Raw genomic sequence first — 17,397 nt, 5'->3', positions numbered from 1 at the left:
CCCCCCCCCACCCAAAACACCCCATTTCCCGCGTTTGTCCCGTTAATGTCATTAGGCTTCTTGTGGAAAGTGTGTGTGTGTTTGTTTTTGTTTCCGCCATATTTGTGACGTCATGGGTCAAAGCAGACGGGCGGGATCGGACGCTTCCGTATTTCCCAGGAATACATCGAACTTTTCTATACTGTAAATGATTGTTAAGCCTGTTTATCAATTTGAGAGTAGTGCATCATTGCCACAGTTAATGTTCTAACATGTTTGTCGTTGATACACCCTACTAAACCCGCAGGACAGGACAAGTAGTTGGAATTGTGGAAAGGGGTCAAACATTACAGTACAAATTCTTGAACTTAGTTGTCGGCTGATTACGCCACGCAATCTTATGCCTTAAGGGCACAACCACTTTAATTTTTTAAAAATCGGCTAAAAGCCATTAACTCAAAATTCAGACGCCAAAAGAATATTTAGAAGGCAGGAGGCCTCACGTTAAGTTCTATAATTTGGCTGAAGGCCCAAAAATCTGACACTTGAAAAGCAACAACCTGAAGGCTGAAGGCCGATGATTTAAGACTCAAGGTAAAAGTAAATAAAAAAAAACACAAGTTAGAAGGCCTGATCTTCAATTAGGCTGAAGGCCTCAAACAGTCTGATGCTCGAAAGACAAAGATCCTTAATTTAAAAACGGCTTAAGGCCCCATGACTTGAAACTCAAGGTAAAATAAATTTAAACAACATAGCCTTATCCTAAATTAGGCTGAAGGCTCTAAACAGTAACACTCGACGAGCAAGAAAATTTTAAAACGGCAGAAGGCCCATCACTTAAAACACAACTAAAATAATTTTTAGTGGGCAGCAGGCCCAAGGCTTTATCTTTAAACAATGTTTTAATCAGGCTGAAGCCCCAAACAAGGAACTTTAAAATGGCTGAAGGTCCATGACTTAAAACACTACTAAAAACAATTCAACTTTATTTCAAAACCGTCGGCTATGAGCCATACAAATACACACAACAGAAAATAAGAAAAGGCAGTGCAGCTAACGGCGCTCAGAAGTTTCGGGGGTCGGCCAGCACTTGAGATACTAACGATCACGTAGGTGAGACAGGCAGTCGGCCCAACCATTCTCGATCCGACGACAACCCAACCAACAGACAGTCAACGGACCCACCGACAAGGTAACTTGCGCTCCACTCGACCAGCACACAACCGGGAATTCAAAGCAAACGTAAAAGACATGGACGCCCACAACCAAGCATTATTAAGCTGTCGAAATACACACCGTGCTGGACAGCGACAACACCGCGAGGAAAGGACACTGCCTAAATTTACGTCATTGGCCAGGGCAGGCAACCGGAACATTAACGGTCACAAGGCAGAAAACTCCGCTGGTGCACTGCAGTTGCAAATAAACAAATACACTTAGGCTGCACCCGATGGTGGCTAACCTTCGCCAACTCGAACACACACATTGTTGCTCGCGGGAATGTCCCAACAGCCAACAACGAGAACCAAACGGCAGAATGTGAACAGTCTTGACTTGCTGGTAAATTAAATCCAAACTCAACTTTCGTGTCTAGGGTCGGTGAGCCACAGACCTCGTAGCTATGGGAACAGCCACACACACTCCGACACTGCATAGAGACCACCAGCGGGCCCGGCCATACGGCCCCCGCGGAGATTTCCTCACTGCTACACGCCAACCGACCGACTCCACACGTCCATACATCAGCACGGAGACAGCACTAAAATAACTGAGCAGTCGACATCACAAGCTACACACAGTTTCACGAACACTTGCACGAAGGACTAGACAATACTAACGGCAGCGACTGTGCAATAACAAGGACGAATCACGAGTCGGCACATGCAAGCAACACATAAGCGATCGCCGACCAACATACATGTCGTCCGACAAGACGACCGAACGACGACCAACCGAAGTGGTCTGCACTCAAGTGATATGTATCGGCAACCGTCGGGCGAGTCATGGCTGTCCGGACCACACTGCAGCCGCGCCCAGACGAAACTTCTGCCGCGTCCTAAATCAAACACTGCCAGATCCGAACTGCACTGCTAGCGCCTCCAAACTGTCTGGCAGATCCGAACTCACTCCGAACACACGACAACCTCGAAGTAATAGCAGTCAGCAAAGATAATACGGCAGGGCTTATATCGATAAACACCGCTGCTGCCGCTCACGGGCAGGCAAGGCGGCAACTCAGTGACACCAGTAATTGAAATTAACATAACGAGGTGGGAGTTCAGTATAAACAGGATGTCAAATGAGCCATGCACAGCTGTGTTGTGTTGTGTGTTGGCACAAAGACTATGGGGCAGCACTAACCCTATACTATATCCAGACGTATCAGTAGCTAAAGTGTGATGCATGTCTGGTGCCAAGGTTGCAGTCAGGGAGCAGATTTGAAACAATTTTCTTTTTGTAGTTTTCATGTGGTTTGAGACAGATTTAGGAGTGTTCCTGCAGACATAATTCCTGTCTCAAATAAGTGAGCTTATCATGCTATTAACACACAAAATCTGCCCGCGAGTGAGTGAACAGTAATTGGAGGCTTAACAAATCCTGCTCAACTGTGGCCGCCATTTCAGTAACGTCGTCAGGAAAACTTCCACAGCTAGGATTACCTTGTAGTAAGAGCACTAATTGTGGTGTCACCGCCAGACACCACACTTGGTAGGTGGTAGCTTAAATCGGCCGCGGTCCATTAGTACATGTCGGACCCGCGTGTCGCCACCGTCAGGATCGCAGATCGAGCGCCACCACACGGCAGGTCTCGAGAGACTTACTAGCACTCGCCCCAGTTGTACGACGACGTTGCTAGCGACTACACTAACGAAGCCTTTCTCTCATGTGCCGAGAGACAGTTAGAATAGCCTTCAGCTAAGTTAATGGCTACGACCTAGCAAGGCGCCATTTGTACCATTGCATGTATCTCAAGATAGTCTCGTATCATCAAGAATGCTGTATACCAAAGGACGATATAAAAGTTAAGTGTTCTAGTAGCTACGTTCTTTTCTTTATAGCATTCATAACGTATCCTGTTCCAGACTTAACGCAAGACGGCTTGAGTTGACGCGTGCCCTTTCGGCTACCTCCCTTGTGTCTAGACTGTCTTGTCTAGACACAGCACTAATCCTCAGTGAATTATGCCTAGTGCTCTAGCCACGCCGAAAAGTAACGAGTTATGACAGCACATGCTAAACGGCATATTGATCACCAAGGTCTGTCGCATTTACTCATACAACGGTAGATAGCGTGCACCTTCGACATCAGTCTTAAGTCCGCCCCCGGTAGCTGAGTAGATGCCGGCACGGTAGCTCAGCGTGTTCGGTCAGAGGGTTAACTGCCCTCTGTAATGAAGAAACTGAGTTAATATATCAACGATGAACTTCAATAAGTGTCATAGGACGTCCGCCACGAACCAAAATGAATTAAAAAAAAAAAATGTGGTCAGCGCGTCGGACTGTCAATCCTAAGGGCCCGGGTTCGATTCCCGGCTGGGTCGGAGATTTTCTCCGCTCAGGGACTGGGTGTTGTGTTGTCCTAATCATCATCATTTCATCCCAATCGACGCGCAAGTCGCCGAAGTGGCGTCAAATCGAAAGACTTGCACCAGGCGAGCGGTCTACCCGACGGGAGGCCCTCGTCACACGCCATTATTATCATCAGTCTTAAACAGTTACTTTCCACAACCAGTAGTTCTTCTGGGCACAGTACTGGATACAGATCAATTTGTGATTGCGTGTTGTGATCACCGTAGAGACGGGACCTACCATTAGGTTTTTTTACTACAAGTATTGGCATTTTCAAACATACTTGCTGATATAGACGTAATAAAACCTCTATACTTCTACATCTGTGCTCGCCAGTCCACCTTACAGTGTTTTGCGGAGAGTACTGGTGGTGCCGTTATCTCATCTCCTCTTCCCTGTTCTATTCGCGAATGGCGCGTGGGAAGAACGACTGTCGCAAAAATCTCCGTACTACCTCTGATTTATCGAATTTCCTCGTTACGGACGTTTCACGAGACGTATGTGGGAGGAAGTAGTATGTTGTCAGACTCTTCCCACTGCATACTCTCGGAATTTCAACAGTAAATCTCTCCGTGGTGCACAACGCCTCTCTTCTAGCCTCTGCCATTGGAGTTCGTAGGGCATCTCCAGAACGCTCTAGCGCTTACTAAACAAATCGATGACGACACGATTCGCTTTGTTTGATCCTGTCTACCTCTTCTATCACTTCTACCTGGTAAGGATCTCAGCCTGATGAGCAGCACTCATTTCCTTAAGATTCTTCCTATGACTCAATCTTGTATCTGTCTTTCATATTAATGTTTATACTGTATTGTCATTCCATTTGAGATCACTCCGCATGTTTAATCCTAGTTATTTTACAGTGGTTACTGTTTTCAACGATTTGACACCAATAGTGTAACTGTACAATAGTTAACTTTTTTCTCCTATGTATGCGCAATACATTACATCAATTTAAATTCAGGATCAACTACCGCTCCAAGCAACACTTATCAATTATCTGCAAGACTTCCTGCAGTTTGCTACGCTCTTATGACGTTGTTACTATCTAACACGCAACCTCATCATCTGTTAATGGCCTAATGGAGCTTTGGAAGTTAGTGTGTGTGTGTGTTTGAGGTTTACGGGCGCTAAACAGCGGGGTCATCAGCGCCCATTTGGAAGTTATCCAGTTGATAATTTATACAGGGTGTTACAAAAAGGTACAGCCAAACTTTCAGGAAACATTCCTCACACACAAATCAAGAAAAGATGTTATGTGGACATTTGTCCGGAAATGCTTAATTTTCATGTTAGAGCTCATTTTAGTTTCGTCAGTATGTACTGTACTTCCTCGATTCACCGCCAGTTGGCCCAATTGAAGGAAGGTAATGTTGACTTCGGTGCTTGTGTTGTCATGCGACTCATTGCCCTACAGTACTAGCACCAAGCACATCAGTACGTAGCATCAACAGGTTAGTGTTCATCACGAACGTGGTTTTGCAGTCAGTGCAATGTTTACAAATGCGGAGTTGGCAGATGCCCATTTGATGTATGGATCACGGGGCAATAGCCGTGGCGCGGTACGTTTGTATCGAGACAGTTTCCAGAACGAAGGTGCCCCGACAGGAAGACGTTCGAAGCAATTAATCGGCGTCTTAGGGAGCACGGAACATTCCAGCCTATGACTCGCGACTGGGGAAGACCTAGAACGACGAGAACACCTGCAATGGACGAGGCAATTCTTCGTGCAGCTGACGATAACCCTAATGTCAGCGTCAGAGAAGTTGCTGCTGTACAAGGTAACGTTGACCACGTCACTGTATGGAGAGTGCTACGGGAGAACCAGTTGTTTCCGTACCATATACAGCGTGTGCAGGCACTATCAGCAGCTGATTGGCCTCCACGGGTACACTTCTGCGAATGGTTCATCCAACAAGTGTTAGAAGTCACGCTGGTACGTTCTGTTGCTGTGTGTTTCCATTCCATGATTGATGTAATTTGAAGAAAAGTAATAAAATGAGCTCTAACATGGGAAGTAAGCGTTTCCGGACACATGTCCACATAACACATTTTCTTTCTTTGTGTGTGAGGAATGTTTCCTGAAAGTTTGGCCGTACCTTTGTGTAACACCCTGTATACACTGCAAAGAGTAATGCTTCGTTGGGGTTCTCCTGGCAGTAGCTATATACGTGTCGAGTTTGGCCTGCTAAAGGCGACGCGTTGATTTCTGTCTGCGAGGGAATCTTGAATTCAGTCACAAATTTAATTGCATTTTTATCAGTAAACGACATTATGCGACTGTATCAAACCTTCCTGAAGAAACATGACAAGAACCTGAGGCCCAACGTCTTCAACTCGGCGGATCTCAAGGAGGAACAGAGCGAGCTGAGTTTCACAAGATCTCTGTTTCCGTAATTCATGTTGGTTTAAATAATTTTTATACAGTTATTCGCGGGCATCTCGTGATTCCCATGCCGGTATTAGAACCAATACAACGGGAAGTCAGTCGATCGTTGTCATTTCCTTCACAGGCTCTCTTCGTCTGATACATGTGTTTGTATTTCACAACGAACTAGGGTGTAGGTGTGTGACATGTGGAAGTATAGGTCGATCCGGGTAGCGTGTCCGGATAGCCTGAGTGCTAAGGCGACCGTTCGCGATAAGCGAGACATCCGGGAAGACTCCCGGTCGGGCACAAATACACTACTGGCCATTAAAATTGCTACACCACCAAGATGACGTGCTACAGACCAGAAATTTAACCGACAGGAAGAAGATGCTGTGATATGCAAATGATTAGCTTTTCAGAGCATTCACACGAGGTTGGCGCCGGTGGCGACACCTACAACGTGCTGACATGAGGAAAGTTTCCAACCGATTTCTCATACACAAACAGCAGTTTCCCGGCGTTGCCTGGTGAAACGTTGTTGTGATGCCTCGTGTAAGGAGGAAAAATGCGTACCATCACGTTACCGACTTTGATAAAGGTCGGATTGTAGCCTATAGCGATTGCGGTTTATCGTTTCGCGACATTGCTGCTCGCGTTGGTCGAGATCCAATGACTGTTAGCAGAATATGGAATCGGTGGGTTCAGGAGGGTAATACGGAAAGCCGTGCTGGATCCCAACGGCCTCGTATCACCAGCAGTAGATTTTCTTTTTCGACAGCAAGGGTATTGTGCATAAAGAATTTGTTCCTCCAGGACAAACTGTCAACCAAGATGTGCTTGTAAGGATCAGGAAAAGGCTGAATGGAGTGAAACCGAACACTGCAGACAAGTGGACGCTGCATCACGACAACGGCCCATATCACACGGCTACTTCCGTCACGGATTTATTGATCTTAATAGGCATTCCTGTTGTTCCACAACCCTCATATTCAGCTAATCTGAGTCCTTGCGGCTTTTTTCTTATCCTGACATTCAAAAATATCTTTAAAAGGCGTCATTTTTGGACTTCGGCGAACATCCCAAAGAAGTGACCGACATGTTAAAGGCTCTGCCATTTGAAGCCTTTCAGTGCTGCTACCAAGACTGGTAACGATTCCGCCGGTGTGAAGCCTCCGAAGGGAACTAGTTTGAAGGGCCCAAAATTGTTTGAAAAAAATAAAAACTTTGGTAGACAAAAAGTCCTGTCTCATTACTTTGTCGCACATCTGCTTCCTGTGCAGAGGTGTCGTCCGCTGTGACGTTGACGCTTGCTTGTGAAGACACATGGAACACCAAGTTTCGGACTTCCTGTATGCACAACACTTGGCCTCATGGTATGAGGAGGAGGAGACAAGCGTTTAACGTCCCGTCGACAACGATGTCATTAGAGACGGGGCACAAGCTCATAGTAGGGAAGGATAGGGAAGGAAATCGGCCGTGCCCTTTCAAAGGAACCGTACCGGCATATGCCTCTAGCGATATAGGGAAATCACAGAAGGCCCAAATCAGTATGACCGGACGCAGGTTTGAAGCGGCGTCCTCCCGAATGCGAGTCCAGTGCGCCACCTCACTCGGTCATTGACGTCACGATTCAGGGAGATGCGATTCTTTAAGGGGAGTTGAAGACGTTGCGGCGAAAGTGAGGTTTGCATTGGTTGTCACTTGCGCTGAAGGAAGACAGTAGCCTCGGAAATCAATTTGAGAGCAGTATCCAACGTCGTGATTGGGGCGGGAGCGTTACGGAGGTGTAATTCGTCTGCGTTTTGACCATTGATTCCGACGTCGTCTGCCTGGCGTGGCAGCTACTGTAAAACTCACTGTGCATAAAAACAAATTTAAAACTATAATCACAGGAAGTATTGCATGGGGGATAATTAAGAAGAAAGGACTAATATTAATGGATACATGCAATAATTTTAGTAGCTGTCTGACCGGTTACGAAGTCTCGTAACCTGACTAGTATTAGCACGCAATCTGACTGCATAAAATAAAAATAAAGAATGACGACGAATTTCCATTAACACAATTGATTAATTAAGTCTCCTGCAACTATAAAAGCTACGAAACAACAAAGCACAAATGTAACTGTTCTGTGTGTCGTAGTATCACTCAACGTACATGTATCTGGCCCAGTTCTTTCTCAATACGACAAAATATTTTAAACACCATTTACAATGAACTAATTGAAAAACCAGAAATACTATAATTGCACATAGAAACCAGAATTACAACTCTAATAAATGTACATGAGCCAGATGCTTTGTTGACTGTACCTGTGAGCAAGAGGGATTGTCATTAAAGAAAACTGTAATACCTTTTTACCTCATTATATATTGACGAAAATATTCCATTACACCAACATCAAAAATCAAAGGCCCATCTCCTTTCTCCAATATATTCTGACAATTGCAACTTCTTCCATCTATACATTACACCAACCGAACAGCGTCTACTCTCTCGCCCAACAGAACAACAACTGCCCTCTACATCCTCTGAACTACTAATAATCTTTGGTGCAATCTTTGGCGCTGTGACTCAATGTAGCCACCTTTCAGTATAGACAGGTACTTCAGTTGCACAAAATTTTGTCAGTTGGCCACGGCTTCCACTGCACTAGGACAATCTTCATCAGAAAAAAAAAGTTACATGGAATATCTAAAAATGTAATGACATGGACTGAAACAATATACACTTAATAGGATAATTTCCACAAATTATGTACAGACAGACTGTGCTTACATGTGATCACATCATAGTTTAAAACGTCTGAGCAAACGTACTCTTGTCAAACAGAAATGTCATAGGAATATAAACTAAAATGTAAAAGTGTAATATGATTGTCAACTAGATAAAATACTCTATGGAATATAATGAACATTGGTGCCTTTTTTCCCTAGAAGACGTTCCTTGAATCTTGTTGCCCTGTGTAATAGGTAGGACAGTTGTGAAAGTAATTTTATAAACACCAGAATCTTGCAAAGGGGAAAGCGTAGGTTTCAAACAATGTATGATGTTACTTTTTGAAGAGTTATTAGTGGAAAAGGCTACTCTACAGTTATACCTATTTTGAAGCAGACGCAATGTTTTGTAAGAAACGGGACCCAGAAATGGTGTAGAGAAAAATTTTTTTTCATTAGGTTCATTACTAGAAATGCTTAGGGTGGTCATTCTCTTATTGCTTTTACTACTAAAAATATTATCTACTGTAGAAGGGTCATAGCCATTATTGACTGCAATAGTTTCATATCAGGCTGATTTCAGATTTGAAATTTTTACTAGAAACGGGGATGGAGGTGGCTCTATGGATAGCTGAATGAAAAAATGGTTTCTTATGAAAATGCGGGTGTACTGAAGTGTTTGTGTACTTCATCAGAACTGGTTTCTTTACGGAAGATACTGAAGCTAGTTTTGTCATTTACTATCGTAAGAGAGATCTAGAAAGCTTAACTGCCGAAACTCATTTTCAAGTTCACAAGTGAAAGAAATATTTTCATGAAACTAGTTAAAAATTTTGAAAAATTGATCAATACCGTCATTAGGTCCTTCGTAAATAATAAAGATGTAGTAGACGTATCTAGAATGCGAAAGAATGCCTACAGCTGATGCTGAGAAATTACTGAAAAGTTTACTTCTGAGGAATTAATGAACACATCTGAAGGATTCCTGCTAAGGGGTTCCCAATTGTAAGGCCATCTAGTTGCTGATATACATATTTCCATTAAAATAATTCCATTTCACTACGATACGAGGTAAATTGGTAAGATCGGTGATTTGTTCGTCAGATAAGTCTTTTTTGAATGAACGTAAATTTTTTTCTACTATGTCTAAGATTGCAAATACTGGCACGCTTGTGTAGGGGTTTTTAATGTCAAAATAAAGTATTTTCGTATCTATGTCACAGTGAATGTATTTAATTTTACCAACTAAATCTTGACTGTTGGAAACAGAATAATTATTATGAGAAATGAACGATTTTTGTCAATATGTCTTGCACCAATGTGGCTAAGTCGTGATAGGCACTGTTCATACTGTTGGAAATCGCATCGGATGGTCTTTTTTATGGACTTTAAACTGAGCTCGTAATTTAGGTGGTTGAGGTTTCACGTTGATTAACTCCTTTTTTTTGAAAAGTTTAAGAAGAGATTTGGCATCGTTAATTGCGGTTCTGACTTCTTTCTGCAAAGTTGGCGTGGGATCCTTATTTAGCTTGGAAATATCGTTTTCCTCAAAGAACTGTAGAGGTTTCGTAACAGTCTTCTTCACTAGCAATGACAGTGGTATTATCGTTATCAGATTCGTTACCAAGGTATCTTTTTCTACAAGCTTTGTATTTATGATTAGTTTATTGTCGGAGTTAGGTTAGATAACTGAGTCTTGACATTATACTTTAACCCTTTCTCCAGTAGAGATCTCAGTTTTTGTAAAATTAATGTCAGTCATATTCAAAACCCTGTCATAGAATTTATCATCACTTTTTTTAAAAACTAGGCGGATTACATGATTTTACAGGCAGAAGGCATTGCAGTTGGCTTAACTTCTTTTCGTGTCTAATGAGAATGTTTTGTCTACAGTTGTCTGTCGGTAATGTGGAACCAAAAATCATCAATTTGAATATTATAATGAACCTTGAATTTTTTTATTAATTCGAAGTACAAGTATTAAGCTTTCTCATTTAAAGCATCCTTCCTAGTATACAGAGCACTTATTTTTTCAGACATAATCTTTTGCACTAAACGCCTGGAAGTATTTGGTTCTTTTTTACACTGCTTAAGGTTCAGATAACACTTCACACAATTAGGGACAAGTCCCCTCGCTTCACATATTTTATTAGAATTAATTGCCATGTCTGTAACCAGTATTTTCATTTTCAAGTGTCTGTATTTCGTAACAGCCTTAGATGGCTGGCCAGGTAGAAACTTTGAAATTTTAGACGTTTGATTGGCTGTGACGCAGAAAACGTATGGTATTTAATTACAGGAAGTAAATTTTATCAGTTGGCCAAGGTTTCGATTGCACTAGGGCAGGAGCGGTGGCAAGGGGGGGGGGATGCAGTTGGGGGCTATACCTCCCCCCCCCCCCAATGGAGTATCATATTACACTGGATAAAATGACTTCAGAAATCAGCGAATATATTACATCAACAGATTCAATCATTTTTTATAATTATGTAGCAATAAAGATTGCAATGTATTTCAGACACATTTTAACAAAAGAATAAGAGCGGCAAATAGCTTACTATCTAAACCAATAAATATCATTTAATTTAAAATGGGCGTCTTATTATTTATTAATATATATTAATGTAAGATTGTAACAACTACAGAGGTATCTCATTAATCAGCGTTGTGGGTAAAATCTTCTCAGGTACTGTTGGAAGGAAAGTGCGAGTATTAGTTGAGGACAAATTGGATGAAAATCAGTGTGGGTTTAGGCCTCTTAGAGGTTGTCAGGACCAGATCTTTAGCTTACGGCAAATAATGGAGAAGTGTTACGAGTGGAACAGGGAATTGTATATATGCTTTATCGATCTAGAAAAGGCATATGACCGGTTTCCTAGGAGGAAGTTATTGTCTGTTCTACGAGATTATGGGAGGCAAACTTCTGCAAGCAATTAAAGGTCTTTACATAGATAGGCAGCAGTTAGAGTTGACGGTAAATTGAGTTCATGGTTCAGAGTAGTTTCAGGGGTAAGACAAGGCTGCAACCTGTCTCCACTGTTGTTCATTTTATTTATGGATCATATGTTGAAAACAATAGACTGGCTGGGTGAGATTAAGGTATGTGAACACAAAATAAGCAGTCTCGCATATGCGGATGACTTAGTTGTGACGGCGGATTCGATTGAAAGTTTGCAAAGTAATATTTCAGAGCTAGATCAGAAATGTAAGGACTATGGTATGAAGATTAGCATCTCCAAAACGAAAGTAATGTCAGTGGGAAAAAGATGTAAACGGATTGAGTGCCAAATAGGAGGAACAAAGTTAGAACAGGTGGACGGTTTCAAATACTTAGGATGCATATAATCACAGGATGGCAACATAGTGAAAGAACTGGGAGCGAGGTGTAGCAAAGCTAATGTAGTGAGCGCTCAGCTACGATCTACTCTCTTCTGCAAGAAGGAAGTCAGTACCAAGACTAAGTTATCTGTGCACCGTTCAATCTTTCGACCAACTTTGTTGTGTGGGAGCGAAAGTTGGGTGGATTCAGGTTACCTTATCAATAAGGTTGAGGTTACGGATATGAAAGTGGCTAGGATGATTGCAGGTACTAGTCGATGGGAACAATGGCAGGAGGGTGTCCACAACGAGGAAATCAAAGAAAAACTGGGAATGAACTCTATAGATGTAGCAGTCAGGGCGAACAGGCTTAGATGGTGGGGTCATGTTACACGCATGGGAGAAGCAAGGTTACCCAAGAGACTCATGGGTTCAGCAGTAGAGGGTAGGAGGAGTCGGGGCAGACCAAGGAGAAGGTACATGGATTCGGTTAAGAATGATTTTGAAGTAAGAGGCTTAACATCAGAAGAGGCACCAATGTTAGCGCTGAATAGGGGATCATGGAGGAATTTTTTAAGGGAGACTATGCTCCAGACTGAACGCTGAAAGGCATAATCAGTCTTAAATGATGATGATGATGATGATGATGATGATGATATTAATGTGCCACTTAGAATAATCAAGAAAGCTAAATACGCCGGGTATGCTTACCAAAAATTGTTCACCCCAGACAAAAACCTCGAAATCGCCGGGCATCCGGGTCAAATCTTATTTTTCTCCCGGGCACACACATTCTGTAGTTCAGATTTTTACATTCATGTCATCTTCTGGATCCAGAAAATCAATGAAAAGTTATTCGTTGTAAGTTGACCTTTTTTGTGGTTTATGTAATTTATAAAATCTTTCATGTTTTTTTTATCCTGAACTCCAAAACAGTTACCAAAAACTACTTTAAGGAATACCAAATTTTACCAATTTGTCGGTGGAGGACCCCAACTCTCCTTTTGTTAAGCGATATTCCATTTCTGCGAACCTCCTCCCTTCCCCCCTCCCCCCAATAGCCCAACCCTTGACCAACTCCTAGAAACGCCCCTGCATTAAAGCAATCTTCATCGCAGTAAAAAGCTATATAGAATACCTAAAAATATAATGACATGGATTGAAATAATATACACTTAATAGGATCACTTCCATAAATTACGTACAATCAGAATGTACTTACATGTAATCACACATAGCATAGTATTTCCTTTGTAAAACAGACTGCTACGTTCTGTTGCAACTTTCATACACTGGTTCAAATGGTTGAAATGGCTCTGAGCACTATGGGACTTAACATCTGAGGTCATCAGTCCCCTAGAACTTAGAACTACTTAAACCTAACTAAGCTAAGGCCATCACACACATCCACGCCCGAGGCAGGATTCGAACCTGCGACCGTAGCGGTCGCGCTGTTCCAGACTGAAGCACCTAGAACCGCCCAGCCACATCGTACACTGGTTCCTGTTTGTTACCAGCAATGTTTAAAATTGTCGTTGCAATGCCTTATTTGCTTGTAAGTTGTCTGTATTTCGATTACTTCCTGCTAGGTGGCGTGAATCTGTTTTCGTGCCCACCTCGTGGCTGCCTCGGCGTGTTAGCCTTTTAGTTTGATACTAGTGGTCGTATCATGCCGCTCTTGGTCCCAAGTGACCTTACGGTTGTTATTGTATTCCATGGAGTATTTTATCTGGTTGACAGTTATGTTATACCTTTACAGTTTAATTTTTATTCTCAAGACATTTCTGTTTGACGAGAGCGCTTTTGCTACGACGTTTTAAAGCATGGTGTGACTATGTAAGTACATTCTGTCTGTACGTAATTTATGGGAGTAATCATATTAAGTGTATATTATTTCAATGCATGTCATTATATTTTTTCGTATTACATGTAACTTTTTATTCTGATTGAAGTGTCGGCAGAAGAGCCAACACCGTGTTGTTTGAGGAAGCCGAAATGCACGCTATAAGCTCACGCAGGATGGCGTGAGGTCTGAAACAGGATACTTAATGAATGCTATAAAGAAAAGTACGTAGCTGCTGGAATACTTACCTTTAATCAACAATTGGTGAACATTGGTCTTATTACTGTACATGCTTCATTAGATACATAGCAAAGGATAAATGGCGCATTGCTAGGTCATAGCAATTGACTAAGCTGAAGGCTATGCTAACTATCGTCTCGGCTAATGAGAGCGTAATTCTCAGTGAACCTTTCCTAGCAACGTCGGCTGTACAACTGGGGCGAGTGCTAGTAAGTCTCTCGAGACCTGCCGTGTGGTGGCGCTCGGTCTGCGATCACTGACAGTGGCGACACGCGGGTCCGACGTATACTAATGGACCGCGGCCGATTTAAAGCTACCACCTAGCAAGTGTGGTGTCTGGCGGTGACACCACACTGATGAATATTGCCCTAGTGCAATCGGACACGTGGTCAACTGACAAAATTTTGTACAACCGGTGTGGTTATATATACTTCCTGTAGTTAAATAGCATAGGCTGCTTTATCACAGCTAATTAAATGTTTAAAATTTCACTTAAAATTATGTTACTTAGTGCAACACTTTAGTGGGCATTGCTCAATAGTTTTGGAGCCTTACCAAGAAGGATTAATAGAAGAGGAGATCGAAAGAAGAGTGCGTGTTTGTTTGCCATATTGTTTAGCAAGCGCAAGAGCGTTACGGAGATGATCAACATAGTTCAGCGGCAGGCGTTACAAGAGAGGCGTTGTGCATAATACGGAAGTACACTAGAGAATTTGCGAGAGAGTACAATCTGAAAGAGTCGAGCAACGTACCATTTTCTCCCACGAACGTCTCGCGGACTGGCGACAACGAGAAAATCCGACACGGCATTCGCGAATGGGATGGGGAAGCGGTGAGCGGAGAGTGTAACCAAAAGCACCTTCCGCCACACACCGTAGCGTGACATTCTGTCAGTGACGGTGAGGCTGCTGATAAGCTTGGGTGCGGCGCTTTCTTCGCCCGTCTGTAACCTTGATAGACGATAATGGAGCACTGCTTCTCCTTTGTGTGAGCCTAGGAATGCGGTATCAGGTGTGCCGTTATCAGCTAAGAAACTCAGAGACTTGCATATAAGGGCTCTCTGGGCAATCTTACTGCAGCATAAGCTATCTCTAGTGGAAGGAGGAAAACTAGCAGCGAGTCCGGCGTCCACTTCACTAGCTTATCAGGACACAACATGCTGCATGATACACATTCCCGTGTAACAAGCAGGCTTTCTATTGTATACGAATTGTGAGATCCCTTCTCGCTGCTCATTTCGGTGATAATTACTCCTCTCCTTGTCGATGGTGGTCTATTTCATCGTCAGTATTATTTGTTAAATTTGTCGGTTGGAGTTCATTACCCACTTGACATGGCACTACTGGTTTATTACACTGGGGTGAGAAAAGTTATGAGCTACCTCTTAATATCGTGTCGGATCTCCTTTTGCCAGGAGTGTTGCAGCTACTGGACATGCCATGCATACGCTCATCAAGTAGTCGGAAGTCCCTTACAGAAATATTGAGCTATACTGCCTCTATGGTCCTTAAATGTTCGATGGGGTTCATGTCGGGTGTTCTGGGTGGCCAAATCGTTCACACGAATTGTCTGGAATGTTCTTCAAACCAGTCGCGAACCACTTTCGCTCCATGACATGACACATTGTCATTCGTAAATATTCCATTGTTGTTTGGTGACATGAAGTCAGTGAATGGCTGCAAACAAAGTAGCGTAACAGCCCACACTATTATGGAGCCACCGCCAGTTTGCAGAGTGACTTGTTGACAACTTACGGCCTTGCCGCAGTGGATACACTGGTTTCCGTCAGATCACCGAAGTTAAGTGCTGTCGGGCGTGGCCGGTGCTTGGATGGGTGACCATCCAGCCACAATGCACTGTTGCCATTTTTCGGGGTGCCGTCAGACTACTGATGCAAATTGACCGAACAGTAGCGGCTCCTGCTCAAAGAAACCATCATAACGACCAGGAGAGCGGTATGCTGACCACACGCCCCTCCTATCAGCATCCTGGCTAAGGATGACACGGCGGTCGGATGGCCCCGTTGGGATCCTTGTGGCCTGAAGACGGAGTGCTTGTTGGAAACTTGGGTCTATAGCTTCATGGGGTCTGTGCCACACTTCAACACTACCATCAGCTCTCACCAACTGAAATCTGAACTCATCTGACCACCAACCGCCTAGAGTTAACTGATATGGTCACGAATCCAGGAGAGGCAGAGCAAGCAATGTCACGCTGTAGGCAGCAGCGCCGGTCGTCTTCTGGCATAGCCCATCAAAGCCAAATTTCACCTCATTGTCCTAAGGGATGCGTTTGTCATAAATCCCACATTGATTTCTGCGGCTGTTTCACGAAATGTTGCTTGTCTGTTAGCACTGTTAACTATACGCAAACGCTACTGCTTTCGGTAGTTAAGTGAAGTCCGTCGGCCACTGTGTTGTCCACGATGAAAGATAATCCATGAAAGTTGGTATTCTCTGGGTATTCGTGACATTGTGGATCTCGGAATATTGAATTTCCAAACGATTGTAGCGTCTAGCTACAACTAGCATTCCGTGTTCAAAGCCTGTTAATTCCTGTCGTCGGAAGCCTTTTCACGTGAATCACCGGGCTATAAATGACAGCTCCGTCAGTGTACTCCACTTTTTCACTTTACAGTCGTGATACTTCCGCCATCTGTGTATATCGTTATCCCACGACTTTTAACACCTCAGTGTAATTCCTTTGCCAGAAATCATTGTTGAGTTATATAAGGAGCGATCACAAAGTTTCCATTTCATGGCGTTGTTACAGAGTTTATTCGACGTAGCGCGACTAACTGGCGAAACGCCCAGGAAATCATCGATAAGACGTGCTGCCACTTCCATGATAACGCACGGCACCACCTCGCAAATGTCGCAACGCTGAAGGGACGCCAACTCATCTACATCTACATACTCCGCAATCCACCATACGGTGCGTGGCGGAGGGTATCTCGTACCACATCTAGCATCTTCTCTCCCTGTTCCACTCCCAAACAGAACGAGGGAAAAATGACTGCCTATATGCCTCTGTACCAGCCCTAATCTCTCTTATCTTATCTTTGTGGTCTTTCCGCGAAATATAAGTTGGCAGCAGTAAAATTGTACTGCAGTCAGCCTCAAATGCTGGTTCTCTAAATTTCCTCAGTAGCGAGTCACGAAAAGAACGCCTCCTTTCCTCTAGACACTCCCACCCGAGTTCCTGAAGCATTTCCGTAACACTCGCGTGATGATCAAACCTACCGGTAACAAATCTAGCAGCCCACCTCTGAATTGCTTCTATGTCCTCCCTCAATCCGACCTGATAGGGATCCCAAACGCTCGAGCAGTACTCAAGAATAAGTTGTATTAGTGTTTTATA

This window comes from Schistocerca nitens, chromosome 10 (genome assembly GCF_023898315.1).
Source record: "Schistocerca nitens isolate TAMUIC-IGC-003100 chromosome 10, iqSchNite1.1, whole genome shotgun sequence".
NCBI classification, from domain to species: Eukaryota; Metazoa; Arthropoda; class Insecta; order Orthoptera; family Acrididae; genus Schistocerca; species Schistocerca nitens.
Note: the sequence above shows the minus strand (reverse complement) of the source record.